Here is a 16967-nt window from a genome sequence, read left to right on the forward strand (position 1 = left end):
ACATAAAAAGAACCAATAATTTTTTTTTTTTTTTATGAACAATGTTTTTCTGAACAGCAGATCAAACAACCAAAATGTTCCACTATACTAAAATGTTTGTAAGTAAATAGCACTGATTTTTCTTGATGTAAATGGACCGTTAGCTAGTTGTAAACAGCAAGCTGATATCTGAAGCATCATTGCAAGAACAGTAGATGGCCAATATAAACACACCCAGATAAAGACAATCTGCAGAATCACTCGAGAGCAAATTACTGGCATGCTGGAAAGCTCTTATTTGAAAGCCACTTTAACATGGACCTACGGTGTCAAATTAACATACCATTACTGTAATCTTCAGCCCGCATGTTATCTTGAAATGATAAGGAAGCAGTCCATAAGCATATCCTTTTCATGTAATAAAATCAATTCCTGCCCCTCTGGTACTCTGTCGCACGACTAACACCAAGACGGGACTTTTTTTTCCCTTGACATTTTCCACCGACCACCAACGCAAAGGGGGGCTTTACCGACCTCCAACGCAAAGGGGGCAATTTTTCCGCTGACCACTTATAGGATCATTTTTCCATGAATCGCCAACAAAAGGAATCACCACTGTATGGGGCTTTCTTCCACCTACTCACTGCCAACGTTAAGGGACATTTTTCTATTGATGACCAATGTAATGCAGCAAAGTGAAATGTTACTTTGCAAAGAAAATAACGTGTAAGGAAAAAAAAAAAAAAAAGATTTTTTGCATGCACATGATTGGATGAAGTCAGCAGGTGAAGAATTACACTTATTACACGAAAGTTATTTATGACCTCTCTCATTACAATTATATGATGGCATGTCTTTTTTTTTTTTCTACATTTCTGAATAGAGCACGGAAAGGTTAAACCCCAGCCAGGTTATTTATTAATTTTTTTTGCTGTGTACAGTTAGGGAGATTTTCCTTTAATTCCTGTTCTGGAGATGAAGAAGGACATGTCAGTTTTTCAGGAGGACCTGATTGAACCCTCCATTCACCACTATGGTGACATGTCCGCTGACATCTGCCGCAATCCGATCCTGACCGCAAAATCCAGATGGATGGTGGTCCTATTTTCCATCCGTCTGGTGGATCGGATATAATCAGATGAAAAACAGACATACGGTTCATTTTCACCCGATTTCCCCATAGAGGAGAGTGGGACTTGGTCCCTCTGCACAGTGACCGGAGACGGACCTGCCATCCATCTGCTCGTTCCTCCACTCAGCAAGCGGTCTGTCCAAAGGAGGTGTCCCGTGTGAAAGGGGCATTAAAGGATCTATTATGGACACTGATTACAGCAGTAGGTACCTCGGTACGGATGTGTTTCCGTATGCTATTTTTGATGCACTCTGGTGCGTATTTGATGTGTTTTGCTACGTTCCAAACAGAAAAAAATTGCAGCATGTTCTAATTTTGTTGCCTGCACTGGTGTGAACTAGGGCCATTGAAATACATGGACAACACTGTGCATGTGTTAATGATTAAATGTTAATGATTAATGATTAAAAATGCACTGGACAGCATCTGGTGTGAACCAGTCCTAAGGGTGCATACACACGGGTGATCTGGTGTAATTTCCCAATGTCTTCCCACGTCCATGCCGAGTACTGCCCGTCATACAACTGAATGGACGTATGTGGCCGCGCTCTTGTAAACACCCATGCTTCTCTGAATTGGCAATTACCCGCTCATGCGCGTTCAACATATTTTCCAAGTGCAAAACTTTTTTTGCCCAGCACAGTCCCACCACACCTCATGTAAACAAACACTAAACGTGTGCGAAAAGTAATGCAAAACTATGTAGCTAACCCAGAACAATGCAGTGTTTATGAAGTGGACCTGATTTTTCTAAGTTGCAGTTTCATTTTAACGTACAGGTCTCCCCACACTGCCCTCTGACTGGACAGTGAATAGAGAAGTAGCACACGAATGAGCTCATCTTTCCATCATTCTACTCTCTCCTCCTATCAGCATGCCCCTTGTACTTCTGAACATCTGATTAGCTGCTTCCAACTCCCCCTGTCTGAGCTCTGATGGATCGGATCAGATCTGGCGGGGGAGTTAGAAGCAGCTAATCAGATATTCAGAAGTACACAGCTGCACAAACTTTATATTTTTACCAAGTTATATTCAGGTACTTACACTGATTGCATTTAACAAAATACATTTAATGATGTATTAAAGTGGTTGTAAAACTCAGACATGAACTATGATCAAAGCATATCCCTCTACAGTAGGTACTGGTCTCAATCCAGAGCACTAAAATGCATTTCTGTCTGCTGTCCTGTTGCTCTACTATCAGAATGAGTCACTTCTGAAAAGTTTTCCTGACACCAGGAGAAAAAAGGTGACAGGGGAGGGAGCTCCAGCTGATTGACAGCCTCAACTCTATCCCTGTGTGCTGTGTAAAGGGAGGGTGTGTCCCTTCCCTCCAATCAGCTTCAAGAGCTCCCCTCACGGAGTGTAATTTCAGCTTCCCGCCCCCTGCTTTCTAAAAGCTTAGACAAGCTGTATACATTTTGGATTTTGAAGGGCAGTAGAGAAGAGATGGCTGCAGATAAACTGGTACAACTCATGTAGGAGGCTTTTTTCCATGTCTGTGTATCACCTGAAGCTCGTCACCTCACTGGGTATATGTGAGGGTTTAAAACCATTCTAATGAAAACAGAACTGCATTAAATTGTGCCTTCAGCTCAGTGTCCACATGTTTTTTGTAGGAATTTAGTAATGGTCTTTTATTGAATGGAACTAGTAGAGAATTTGCAAACTTTTACTAAATTACTAAAAATGGTAAAAGTGAGCTTTACATTCAAAGGCACATAAATGTACTAGAAGATTTTTGTATGTTTATATTTTTATTATTTTTTTAACTTTGTTTTTTATAAAGACCAAAAATTGATAAAATTCCATTTTCCATAATAGGCATGCTTAGCACTTCTTGCACTAAAACTCCCGTCATTCTCAAAGTGTTTGCAGTCAATTAAGACGGCAGTGATGATTTGTGATATTTTACAAAAAGCAAAGGCAGATGTTTTGTTTCAGGCAAATGGCCACTTTTTACGCGATCATGAATCGAATTAATCCGTTTGCTAAAAAAAAAAAAAAAAAAAAAAAAAGAAAAGTAAAGAAAAAGTTGTAGTAAGAAGTCTTGAAAAAATATTTTGGATTGTCAGACCACCGCGTCTACTTCAAAAACGACCTCTGTAACCTCCGCCATCAAAGTGTTTCCACCCCAAACGGAGAAGCAACAGTTTAAACTAGGGCATGCAAAATAGCATTAGGGAGTTAATGCACCGTGACTTTAAAATAAACATTAGCCCATCACTTGTAATCTCCTTTCACAAAACCCTCCCATTGCGAACTGGATCGCTGACAACAACACTCATATTTATTTCCATTCTTTATGATAAAAATCATGATTTGCCAGAGACTCCAGAGACAGAGGAACAGGACAAAACACCGGACAACATTAACATGACTTGTTGAGGAGGCAATGAACACAAATCAGGCGGACGTCACTTTGTTGGCTGCTATTTTGAAGTTGACAAACATTGACTAATACTTGATGACGATTCAGTGATGGGATCATGTTCTTCCCGAGGGCAAAATACTACTTAAGAAGGCTGCAGAGAGCTGGTTATATATATAGCATGAATAGGCCTGAAATCCTAGTCAACGGCAAAGCTTAAAAACACCCCTATAAACGTGAAGACAGATACATTCTAAAATTACTAAGCAGACCTTATAGCAAGGAAAATGGACTCTACCTCCTAAAATCGGGGAGCGGGTAGATCGCGGACCTACCTTACCATCAGCTACTGACCCCCCTGCCTGCCAACCCTCAGATCAGAGTGGCAATATGAATGCAGAGCCAAGGGAAGACCTAAGCTCTGATATATTAGAAGACACAGCCGAGGCACCTAGGAGGCATCTGGGGTCTGCTAAGCTAAATATCACAGGAAGGGGGGTTTGTACCAATTCCTGACCCCTGCACCCCGCATTACTCACTCCTGACCCCTGCACCCCCCATTACTCACTCCTGACCCCCGCACCCCGCATTACTCACTCCTGACCCCCGCACCCCACTTTACTCACTCCTGACCCCCGCACCCACCATTACTCACTCCTGACCCCCGCACCCCGCATTACTCACTCCTGACCCCCGCACCCCACATCACTCACTCCTGACCCCCGCACCCCCCATTACTCACTCCTGAGCCCTGCACCCCGCATTACTCACTCCTGACCCCTGCACCCAGCATCACTCACTCCTGACCCCTGCACCCAGCATCACTCACTCCTGACCCCTGCACCCAGCATCACTCACTCCTGACCCCTGCACCCAGCATCACTCACTCCTGACCCCTGCACCCCCCATTACTCACTCCTGAGCCCTGCACCCAGCATTACTCACTCCTGACCCCTGCACCCCCCCATTAATCACTCCTGACCCCTGCACCCCCCATTACTCACTCCTGACCCCTGCACCCCCCATTACTCACTCCTGACCCCTGCACCCCCCATTACTCACTCCTGACCCCTGCACCCCGCATTACTCACTCCTGACCCCTGCACCCCGCATTACTCACTCCTGACCCCTGCACCCAGCATTACTCACTCCTGACCCCTGCACCCCGCATTACTCACTCCTGACCCCCGCACCCCGCATTACTCACTCCTGACCCCTGCACCCCACATTACTCACTCCTGGCCCCTGCACCCAGCATTACTCACTCCTGACCCCTGCACCCAGCATTACTCACTCCTGACCCCTGCACCCAGCATTACTCATGCCTGACCTCTGAAATCTGTGTTTCTTACTAATGACCTCTGTAATCTGCATTACATACTCCTGACCCTTGCATTAATTACTTATGACCCCTGCATTCTGCATCACTTACCCCGCATTATTTACTCCCGACCCCTGCACTCCGCATTACTCACTCCTGACATCTGAAATCTGCATTATTAATTAATAACCTCCGCACTCCGCATTACTCACTCCTGACCTCTGCAATCTGTGTTACATACTACAGACCTCTGAACTTTCTAATGGAGCCTTGCTAGATTATTGTCTTAAAAAAAAGTATGTTGAATTCTGATCTTTGATCTCTTCAATGTGCTTTAAAGAGGAAGTAAAGCCTCTTAAAAAAAAAAAATACACCCTGCAAGGCAAAGGCATAATGAGCTAGTATGCATAGCATACTAGACCATTATGAATTACTTACCTGAGATCGAAGCCCCGGCAACGGCCCTCGTTCGCCTCCACCGACGCCGCCAGGAGTGACTTCCGGGTATCACGGCTCCGGCGCTGTGACAGGCCGGAGCCGCAATGACGTCACTCCTGCACATGTGTAATGGTGCCGCCACTAATGGCATGATCGTCGTTAAAAACAGCACGCTCAGTGCACCTACGCATGCGCCGTTGACATCGGTGCCGCTATTCCTGCAAATATCTCCTAAACCTTTTAGGTTTGGGAGATATTTCTTGCACCTACAGGTAAGCCTTAATCTAGGCTTACCTGTAGGTTAAAGTGGTTTTAATGGGTTTACAACCACTTTAAGCAGACTTCTACCTCTTCAGGGTTGCCTACCCCTGTTCTAAGTTAGCAATGGCAGACCCCATATACACAATAGTTCAGGTTCTTTTTAATATCCTGCTGCATTTGTAAAAAGTTGAACACCGTATACAACAAAGCTTTCTTTACTGCTCTGAGCATAGACACTACAGACACATTTTTAGCATGGTTCTGCCATGGTGGTGGTTTTAATACACTGAAATAATAATATAGACACTGACTCTGAGCCCAGGTTCACACTTGTGTGATGCCAGACACCGCAGGTGATTCGCACCCACATTGCTGTGCCGATCACATGCGATGCCTGTACAGTTGTATGGCTGAACTCGCATTGCATTCGCAGTAAAAAAAAGTTGCAGGGACTTTTTTTTCCCCCCCGCACTGGAATCGGATCGCATGGGTGTTCGAATCCACAGTTCGCACTGCGATCTATGAACCGATCTGGGGGTGTCATTCACATTAGTAACAGAGGGCAGTGTGGACTGCCTGTGGGAGAGATGCGATGCGGGAACGGCTTTTGGAATCGCGCTGGTTCCAGCATCGCTACAGTGTGAACCTAGACTGAAACATGTCACCTTTCACACTTGTGCAACTTTTTTTGCAACTTTGGACATCAAAGTCGCATAACAAGTCTTACCGCATGATTCCCAATTCATATCTGTGCAACTTCAAATCGCACCGACTTCAAAAGTAGTCCCTGTATTACTTTGATCTGACTTTGATGCAAGTTGAGGTCCATAGACCTCAATATTACACAGGCATTCCCTGAAATTGCGGCAAAATCACGAAACTTTCAAGTCGCAGCAGTGTGAAAGGGGCCCACATTCATTAGTGTGACTTTTTAAGGGTTTTTTTTTTCTGTTGCCAACTTGTATGCACATCTTTATTTGCACCTTGTATTACTGGAGCAGAAGTGAACATTTTTTTGACCCACAGTCTTTTAAATAGGAATGCCTGAAAACGTGCGCAAACACACATTTTTCAAGTCTAAAGACAGATTCTGCCCCAAAGCAGCTCATGTACTTGTTCGAATGTCAAGCGACAGAATCCATAGCTACAAACAGGCCCACTAAGAATAATGGGAAAATTCATCTTGAGCAGTGTCACGCTTCAGGAATCGCATGACAAAACACTCAGGTGTGAATGGGGCTAATTAACTAGTGAATTGCTGCATGTCAAAGTGCCCTTTTTTTTATTTGAGACAAACTTTCTTTAAAAATTCTAATTCCGACAAGGACCTTATATGTGGGCTCTCCAGTCCCACCTGTAGTTACCAACTGCACCTAATCTTAAGGCCTCATGCACACTGGACGTTAGAAAAATGTCAGTAGCATTAGCTGTAGCTGTCAAATTCATTTTGCAGCATTTTTCAGTGTTTTTTTAGCTTCTTTTTTTAGCAAAACTATATTCCCACAAAAGCTTATGGCTCAAAAACCGCTGATAAACGCAGAATAATCACATTTTTTAGCTTTTATCAGAGTTAGACCATTTTTACAGCTGAAAAACTCCTCTGAGGCCTGGGTCCCACCTATGCAGGTTGCACTTTGCATATTCCCGATGCATTTTGCATTTTTCAATACGTTTTTGATCCAATTTTAGTCTAACCAAAAACCAGAAAAAAAGTCCCTGGCCCTTTTCATAAAATGCACAGATGTGAACTACATCCATAGGAAACCATGTTAAATAGACTGCAGTGTGTTTCTGCAAAACTGAAAACGCGCTAAAAAAATGCATGGTTGTGAATCAGGCCTTAAGACCCACTAGTTCAGGGGTTTTTTTTCCAGCCAGACAATGCCCCAGCCAAAAAACTCTGATAACAGCCTATGTGTTATCACATGCTGGAGAGTCTACTGGCTGCAGAAAAAAAAAACGCCTGACGCCAAAAACGACAGCTATGAAAACATCCAGTGTGCATGAGGCCTAAAAGTCCATCCCTGGTTTTAAAACTGACCATGTTGTTCAAGGATTATAGTCTTCCATGAACTAAGTTAACATTTTAGGGGGTCCGGTGACTTAAAGTAGAACTATCAGCAAAACTTTTTTTTTTTTTTCTATTATGGATAGAGTAAGAAAGGGTTATAACCCGTCAGTTTTTTTCACCATCTGTGTTCCAGTGCGGAGATTTCCCTTCACTTCCTGTCCCGTAGCCAAACAGGAAGTGAGAGAAAACCCCTGCAAACTAAGGAAATTCCTTGGGGACCCCCAGGTGCCCAGAACTAGTGTCCCCATTGGAAGATTTCTCCTCTATTAGTTTTCAGGGGAGAACCCAAAACGTGGGATTTTATTTTACCTTCAATCATAAAGGTAAACAGGACAAATAAAGGAGGTTTAATCTCCCTAACTGGGCCCCAGACAGCAATTAAAAAGGGACTCACTACATAACCCACTACACATAGGAAGCTGCTGACTGGGGGGGGGGGGGGGGGGGGCACTCGATAGGAGGGAGGGGCCAGGAGCAGCGAAGAGGGACCCGAGAATAGGAGGATTCGGGCTGCTCTGTGCAAAACCACTGCACAGAGGAGGCAAGTATAACATGTTTGTTATTTTATTTTTAAACAAGACTTTACAATTACTTTAACTCTCCCAATGAACATTGATTATTTTTAATCCTCATGTTGCTAGCATTAGTAAACAGATATACTCCTGCATGCATGCTTGAGCTAAGGGCAGATGAATTAGAGGAAGTAAATGCTACATGAATCATTTTCCCTCACAAAAGATGGCTTTGGCTAGAAATGCTAGGGGGGCGTTTTTCAACAAAAGAAAGCATGGATACATGAATGGATGGGGGAGTTTGCTTGTTTGCTTTGAATATTAAAATGAAAAAAAATAGTGTTTTTGGTTTGTGGTGCTCAGATGCAGTGAAGAACCACAATTTAAGAAGCAATATATAATTGAGGATAGAGAGCTTCCAGGTACCCTAAGGCTGGATTCACACCTATGCATTTTTAGTGCTTTTTGCATTTTGCAGATTTGAACTACAATCCACTTAACATGGGTTTCCTATGGAACACATTCTGTAGTGCAAATCTGCAAAATGCAAAAAGCACTAAAACTGCATAGATGTGAATCCAGCCTAAGGCCATGTCGAGGGGAGATGGCCTCGATCAGAAGCAAGGTGCAGCTAAAAATGGATTTTCTAAACCAGGACACCTTCATTGGGGCCTTTCAATACATAATCTATAGTGAACCAGAAAGCAAGAAAATCTGCAGGGCCCAACACCGCATTAATTATTGGATAACTCACTAATGATAAGGCACTAATGATCCCAGCATGTCGGCCTGCTTTGGACATTGACTTTTCTAATATATGCCATTACAAAAATGACAAGGATCCAATGTGCTACATTGTCCATTCTACTGTATCATGAAAACTGCAAACACCACATTTTTTAACAGGCAACCCTTTCAGTAAGATGATATAATACCGTACATAGTATACATAGCGTATAATGTAACATAGCAAAGAGATCGAAACAGATTATTAAAATAATAAATACCATCGCCTGGTATGATACGGGACATTAAAAGACGCATCCACTCAAAAAAAAAAAAATTATATATGTATATTTTTTTTGTAGATACTGGAAAGTTAAAGCACCTGACTGTTCCTTATCTTCTCCCAGGGACCCTACTGGTGAGATCTTTGGATCTTTGTGTTCAGGCTCCCCCCGGGTTTGCATGCTGACTGGGACCATCATCAAAGGTTCCAACTATCTCTATAGATTTATTTCCTATTTATTTTTTACTTGGGAGAATGCAACATTCAAACACTCTCGGTAGGTTAGGTTGCACAAAATCCCCAGACAAAAATAAGCTGCATTAGGAATAAAAGGTAAGGAATTCACTACTGAGGTCTCTAACATGTAGAAGAAGACAGCTGAATCAGCCCATAAGGCTCCACCTATAAGTAAAATACTGCTTTTGGCCAGTCCAGCCCTTTAAGACTTTCTCATGAATGACTGAAGATGATGAAGATGAACATATTTCCCAACACTGAATGATTTGGTTAGACTCCAGCACAGCCTATATATCTACAACTACAAATTGGTCATCTAGATTCTAGAGAACTAAAATTTGCAATGGGCAATATGAGGTGTAACTATGCTATATGTGACCTTATACCACCCTTGTACTGACCCTATACTAGTACGCAATCAAAAAATAGGTTGATCTGTAGATATTCCCTCTAAATTTCATTATTAATGGTGCAAAAATGATCTAAAATAAATAAATAAATACAAATTACATATAACAATGCAATGGAATTGGACGAATAACTTGTGAGCACCAACCGACACGCTAAAGCCAGAAACGCATGAGCCACAGGCTCTTCGCCAACAGATGCAAAAAACATATATTTTTTTATTTTTTATTTACAAATGCAATATAATAACCAGGGATTAATCATGTTAATAGAAATGTGCACAACCACTCTCTGCTTTCCAATTGCTCATAATAGGCACCTGAATCAAAACATCAAAAGGCTTCTGACACCACAAACCAGCTTATTTAATATGGGAAAAGGCTGCAACCCACAGCAACCAATCAGCTGTCATCTTTCATTGTCAAAGCTGTAAACTGATAAAAGGAGAAATGAGGCTGGGTAATATGGATTATTACAGTTGACAATCCATCGCTGCTCTTTGCACACTCTAATTACATAAATACTTATTATAAAAAAAAAAAATAAAAAAAAAAAAAGTAAACCATCCGCCTTGCACAAGTCAAAAAAGTTTTTTGTTTTTTTTTAAATGTATTTTCTGATACAATGTAGTAAATATATTTGTTGTTTTTTTTTCCTTATACATTATTTAGAAATCAATTTCATCAACATAAAAACAGCATAGCACACAAACGGCAAAAAAATACTTAAAAAAAACCCAAAAAACAGATTATTAAAAAAATAATAATATCTGCAGAATGCTAACCATTTTTTTTTTTTTTTTTTTTACAACAAAGACTGTAATTTGCTGTCAGTCAATAAGCACCAATCTGCCTCTTTACATTTGCGTTCCATGAAATGTGACATCTTAAATTGCGATATAAAGTCAGAACAATGCAGGGGAAGCCAGCTGTGGTTAAAGTAAACCACACTTGCAAGATGATTACAACCATAACTTGGGAGTCCTGCCAGTTATTGGCCAGTCAGCGTGAGTCACTGGAACAATCATTTTCCCGGCTTTGCTACATACTCTAATCATGAGCTTTTTTTTTTGCTGTACAATATAACCTCCGTCACCCTACTGAGAATCGGTAAACTCTTTCCAACAGATGTAATTTTTTAATGAACAGACTATGGCGCTGCTACGTATTTTCGGTCTCCATTGATACTATATAACAAGGTCAATGGCAAGTCCCAATGTGCAGCAACCAATAGCAACCAACACGTAATCATATCAGATTATCCTGACTGCACTGGTAAAACTTGATTTTACGGGCAGTCTTTTCACCCTTCAATTTGAACCAGCAGATATCACATATGCACCACAATGAAAACGTTCTGCAGATTTGTCAGTTGCCCCAATAGGAGTTCATCCAGAAAAAGTGATCACGTGCAGTTCCAAGCGCTCCCTGTACATATAGGTTGTCATTGTGATGAATCAGTAAATGTATCACATCCTAGAAGGGCTTGTCTGACATTTTCACCCTCCAGCTAAGCATGAAATACTTTTAAATACGTCCATGCAATAACAGTACAATATGTGTTGCAACACACTCAACGCAAGGCCCCCTATGCTTTAAAGGAAAACCACAGCTAGAGAAATAAGAACACCGCTGACCTCTCCCGAGTATGCAAGCTTCCTGGCTGGCTCCCGCCCCCAAGTTGTGACATCGCTGACCCCTGGACCTGCATGCAGCTAGTGAGGTCAGGAAAGTCTTAAAGTGGCACTAAACTATAACATTATTCTGCAAAAACAATATATGCACGTCCTTCTCTTCGCTCCTCCCAAGACCTCCTGCTCTGTAGCTCCCTTATCACCTCCTCCCATGCTCGCCTTCGGGACTTCTCCAGAGCCTCTCCCATCCTCTGAAATGCTCTACCCCAATCTGACCGTCTTTCTCCTACTTTGTCCACTTTCAGACGATCCCCAAAAACTCTCTTTAGAAAAGCCTATCTGGACCCCACCTAACAACTGTACATTTATTTCCTCCATCAGCACCCCCCCCCCCCCCCACACACACACAGATATTACCGCTTGTATTTCTTGACCATCCCTCTAAAGTCTCGTACACACAATCAGATTTTCCGCAGACAAAGCGTCAGACTTTTGTCCAAAGGCGCGTGCCTGGATTTTTTCTTGCGTAAAAAACGGTACACAATTGTCGGCCAACAAACACGAACGTAGTGACGTACTATATGTACTACGAGCCGATAAAGAGGAAGTTCAATTGTCAGGTGCCACCCTTTGGGCTCCTTCTGGATGCATAGAATGCACCTTGAATTAATTTTTGGATGCACAGAATGCACTTTTTGGTTAAGTTCTTTTGGCAGATAGCAGGTCTAATTTTATTTGTTTTCTTTTTTTAATGCAGAATAAAAAAAAATTGTTTGGGAGTAGGCAGTTACAGTTAAAAAAATACAATGTAAAATTGACAAGGGACACCAACATAGTTGTATCTTTGATCTTAAAAACCACGGGATAATGGTGTTTTGGTAACACAAAAAAAAAAAAAAAAAAAAAACAAGCATAATAATATTAATCTTGATATCACTAGAAAATAAAAGCCTTTTAAAATACGTTTGGCAGAACTCCATCAGTATCACCAGCAAAGCAGCTTCATTATTATCCCATTAAAGAAGAAGAGAATTGTGTGCTGCATTTTGAGATTTCATAATTTGCCGCATCACCAATGTTAATTCTCCATTACGAACGCTGTTTACAAGACCGACCGCTTCTGGCTCATCCTTGCTTCTTTTTTTTTTTTTTTTTTTATTCTTTATTTATCGTTTTTTATAAATAACCATTACATTTCCCTACAGAGATAAATCTTTAAACATAACCATTTTAAAATCTTATAACAAATTATCCCCTCTTATGGCTCATCCTTGCTTCTGAGCATGCGTGCTTGTACTGTCGACTTTTGTCCGACGGACTTGTGTACACACGCTCAGAAAATCCGACAACACACATTTGTCCGCGGAAAATTTATAAGCCTGCCATCCAACATTTGTCCGTGGAAAATCCGACAACAATTGTCCGATGGATCGTACAAACGGTCAGATTTTCCGCCAACAGTCTGTCATCACACAATTCCCGTCGGAAAATCCGATCGTGTGTATGAGGCTTTAGATTGTAAGCTCTAAGGAGCAGGGCTCTCTAATTCCTACTGTATTAAAAAGTGTATTGGATTTGTACTGTCTACCCTCAAGTTGTAAAGCAATGGGTAAACTGTGGGCACTATATAAATCCTGTATAATAATAATAATAATCTGCTACTTAATGGCCCTGAAATCTATTTTCATGAAATCATTTCTGTGTTTTTCTGCCTCTTTGTAATGTCCTCTGAGCTCCTGAACATCTCCTTCTTTTCCCCCTCACAAAGAGCAATGCATGTCAGTTGCACTTCTCTATAGGGGAGATTTACTAAAACTGGAGTGCGAAAAATCTGCTGCAGCTCTGCATAGAAACCAATCAGCTTCCGGGTTTTATTGTCAAAGTTTAATTGAACAAGCTGAAGTTAGAAGCTGTTTGGCTATCATGTAGAGCTGCTCCAGATTTTGCACTCCAGTTTTAGTAAATCTCCCCCTATGTTCATAGTCTCTATTCCATCTCAGGAGCGAGCAAGAAAGGGTGACTATTTACACAGTGGGAGCGATCGTACGCCACACTCTAACAGGAAGTCAGATCACAGCAGCTATAAAAAAAAAAAAAAAATGGGGAGGAGGATGAGATCAACAGAAGATACTTTTTGAGTTAAGAATACATACTTATTTTTTTTTTTTTTTAAAATCAGGGTCTTAAGTGTCATTTTAACACTTGCTCCGGGTCAATGGCATTGTAACAGCCAGGTAAACCGCATTTTCAAAAGGCAAAGATTAGCAATCAGCCTATAAAGGTTTTTCTTTATTGTCTTCTAGTGTCTAGTTGCCCCAACTAAAAACAGTTAAAAAAAATAAAAAATACTCAAGTCTCAAACACGTCCCGTCAGGCACACAACAAATGAATGGAAGGCTTTACTCATAGCACATAGTATGACCTCTCTGCCCAAAGAGCTAGCACTTCATCACAGCATCCTATGCATCATAACGCAGATGTCACAATCTGTTGTCAGACATATTATTATTAAAATAATAGTAATAAGCAAATCATCAGCCTGCTGAAGGGATCAGAGCCACCAGAGATGCCACCAAACAAAACTGTCACAAATATGGACATCCTACTCTAAGAAAAACAGGTCACTTTGGCTCAAATAGTCATCTCCGTAGCATGTTGAGCGTACCATGATCTGTGCGCCTGTACAGTATTCAATGTTGGTGTCATGTAGTAATATCAGTGTCATGTAGTAATACTGCTACAAGTAAACATCCTGTACATGCTACATACAGCAAACCTTCATTTCACACCCCCCTCCCTGATGAGTCAAATCTTGCAGTGTGACAACCAAGATGTGTGTGTAACATCCCCCCCACCCCCAGGCAGGTTAATGATTACGGCCCTTTTTCCTGTAAGTAACTAATCTGGACTTCTGTGACCTGCTCTCCATCCTGGGGAGGTGGGGGTTGGGCCCCCGGGTGGCAGTCCTCCCCTGAAATGTCACTGTGCCAGATTCCCAAGGTACAGCATTACCTCATTTCCATGAGCCCCTGAGCCAGAGGTCTGATCACAAAGCCAGACATCCTGCCCACACAAGGGGGCACCCAGGCTGGGAAGTGTGTGTAGCCTGTCATTCCTGATGCCAGCACCCTACTCTGCTCCAAGCACCCTGCCACCCCTGCACCCCGACATCCTGCTCCCAGCACCCTGACATCCCAGTACCCTGCCACCCCTGCACCCCGCTCCCAGCACCCTTCCTCCCAGCACCCTGCCACCCCTGCACCCTGACATCCTGCTCCCAGCACCCTGACATCCCAGTACCCTGCCACCCCTGCACCCTTCCAGCACCCTGCCACCCCTGCACCCCGCTCCCAGCACCCTTCCTCCCAGCACCCTGCCACCCCTGCACCCTGACATCCTGCTCCCAGCACCCTGACATCCCAGTACCCTGCCACCCCTGCACCCTTCCTCCCAGCACCCTGCCACCCCTGCACCCCGACATCCTGCTCTCAGCACCCTGACATCCCCAGTACCCTGCCACCTCTGCACCCTCTCACCCCTGCACCCCGCTCCCAGCACCCTTCCTCCCAGCACCCTGCCACCCCTGCACCCAGACACCCTGCTCTCAGCACCCTGCCACCCATGCACCCTGACATCCCAGTACCCTGCCACCCCTGCACCCAGACACCCTGCTCTCAGCACCCTGCCACCCATGCACCCTGACATCCCTGTACCCTGCCACCCCTGCACCCAGACACCCTGCTCTCAGCACCCTGCCACCCATGCACCCTGACATCCCAGTACCCTGCCACCCCTGCTCCCAGCACCCTGACATCCCAGCACCCTGACACCCCTGCTCCCAGCACCCTGACATCCCAGTACTCTGGCATCCCTGCTCCCAGCACCCTGACACCTCAGCACCCCTGCTCCCAGCAACCTGGCACCCCTGCTCCCAGCAACCTGGCATTCCAGTACCCTGCTTCCAGCACCCTTGCTCCCAGCACCCTGACACCCCTGCTGCCAGTGCTCTGCCACCCTGAACCCAGCCTCCTGGCACCCCCACACCTGCTGCCCCTGCTCTCAGTACTCTGCCATCCCTGATCCCAGCACACTGCCATCCAAGCACCCTTCCATCGCTGCCACCCCTGCTTTCCGCACCCTGCCACCCTCGCCCTGTCTCCCTGCCCCCAGAAAACTTCGGGCAGGGTGTTGATGGGTGGAGGTCCCGGGTGGTGCAGAGGGCAGAGCAGGCGGGGTGTATTCATCATAGTGATGCCCGATCTCCCCTCTCCAGCCTCCCTCCCTCCACCTCCCCCCCAGGCTGGCCGAGTCAGACACAAGGCTCATCCGGAGATACAATGTAACCAGCAGCATTTCCCCGACACAATGCCGCCCGCCCGCCCCCCGTCCTCCGTCCTCCGTCCTCCGTCCGCACTCACCCCCGGAGCTCCGATCCTCCGTCCTCTCCGCCCCGAACACAAAGACTCCACATTGTCCTTCCAAATCCAGCGATCTCCTCCGGCCCCGTCCTCCTTCCTCCTCTCTGCAGTAATGTGTGAGTGTCAGCAGAGCCTCCCTCCCCGCACCACTAATCCTCCTCCACCACCTCACCCGGCACACTGCTCTCCCCCCTCCTCCCTCCGGACTCCTCTCCGCCTGCCTTCCATCCACAGCACAGCTTAACCCTTCCCTCCTTCCTCCTCCCTCCACCCACACACAACACACTGCTGTCACTGTGTACTCCGCCACTGCTGCCGGGGGCGCCATCACACCGGGGGGGGGGGGGGAGACACTGCTCCCTCTAATTACAGGACAAACATTTCCTACTAACACTTTATTCATTCTATTTATAAATAAACAAATACCATCTAATGGGCATGGGGAGGCTGTATACTGTAGAATAAATATCATTCATAATAATAATAATAATATGGGAACAATTATTTGCTTTTTCCTACTACTATTTTACTTACAAATCAAGTCGAATAAATTCCACTAAATGGGCTGAGGGAGGAATATTATTGTTATTATTATTAATTATTAATATTATTAATAATTAATTAATATTAATATTATTATTAGTTTACTCCTCTTCTCTAGTTGTAATCCAGGTAGAACAAAAGCCAAGAAATGGTTTGGGGGAGGCAGCAGAATTATTATTATTATTACTATTATTATTATTGTACCCCTAGAAAAAGAATGCAATGGAACGGACTACTGTATATAATAAAAAAAGCTAATAATAAATTATTTATTTACTGCTACTACTATTCTAGTTAGAAACCAAATAAAATAAATGCTATCTATAGGTCTTGGTGGGGCTATATACTGTATAACAATAAAAACAACAATAATACTACTGCTACTCAGTGGCGGCCCGTCCATAAAGCGTGCACAGTGGCGCCGCCTTCCCCTATCCATGCGTCCGGCCCCCTGAGCTACATCTCAGGGATCCGGACTATGGATTCCAATGCGGTGGGGTGTTTTTTTGAAACACCTGATTAGAGCCAGTGGCTCTAATAGGCTTCAAAAAAGGGTGGCCTCGGAGCGCAGAGCGTTGAGCTCCGAGCCCACCCAGTTGTGTGACGATAGTGACGGAATTTTCGCTATTTTCAC

General features: G+C 43.8%; 1 protein-coding gene across 1 annotated transcript in view; it reads right to left on the minus strand.

Moving 5' to 3' along the window:
• The window catches only part of NRIP1 (nuclear receptor interacting protein 1), a 116891-nt gene extending 100853 nt beyond the window's left edge, over positions 1-16038 (minus strand). The window contains exon 1 of the mRNA XM_073617059.1: positions 15791-16038. The gene's annotated coding sequence lies outside the window, so the exon portion shown is untranslated. The remainder of the gene's footprint in view (positions 1-15790) is intronic.
• Between the last annotated feature and the right edge of the window lie 929 nt (positions 16039-16967).

The sequence above is a fragment of the Aquarana catesbeiana genome, linkage group LG02 (assembly GCF_042186555.1).
Source record: "Aquarana catesbeiana isolate 2022-GZ linkage group LG02, ASM4218655v1, whole genome shotgun sequence".
NCBI classification, from domain to species: Eukaryota; Metazoa; Chordata; class Amphibia; order Anura; family Ranidae; genus Aquarana; species Aquarana catesbeiana.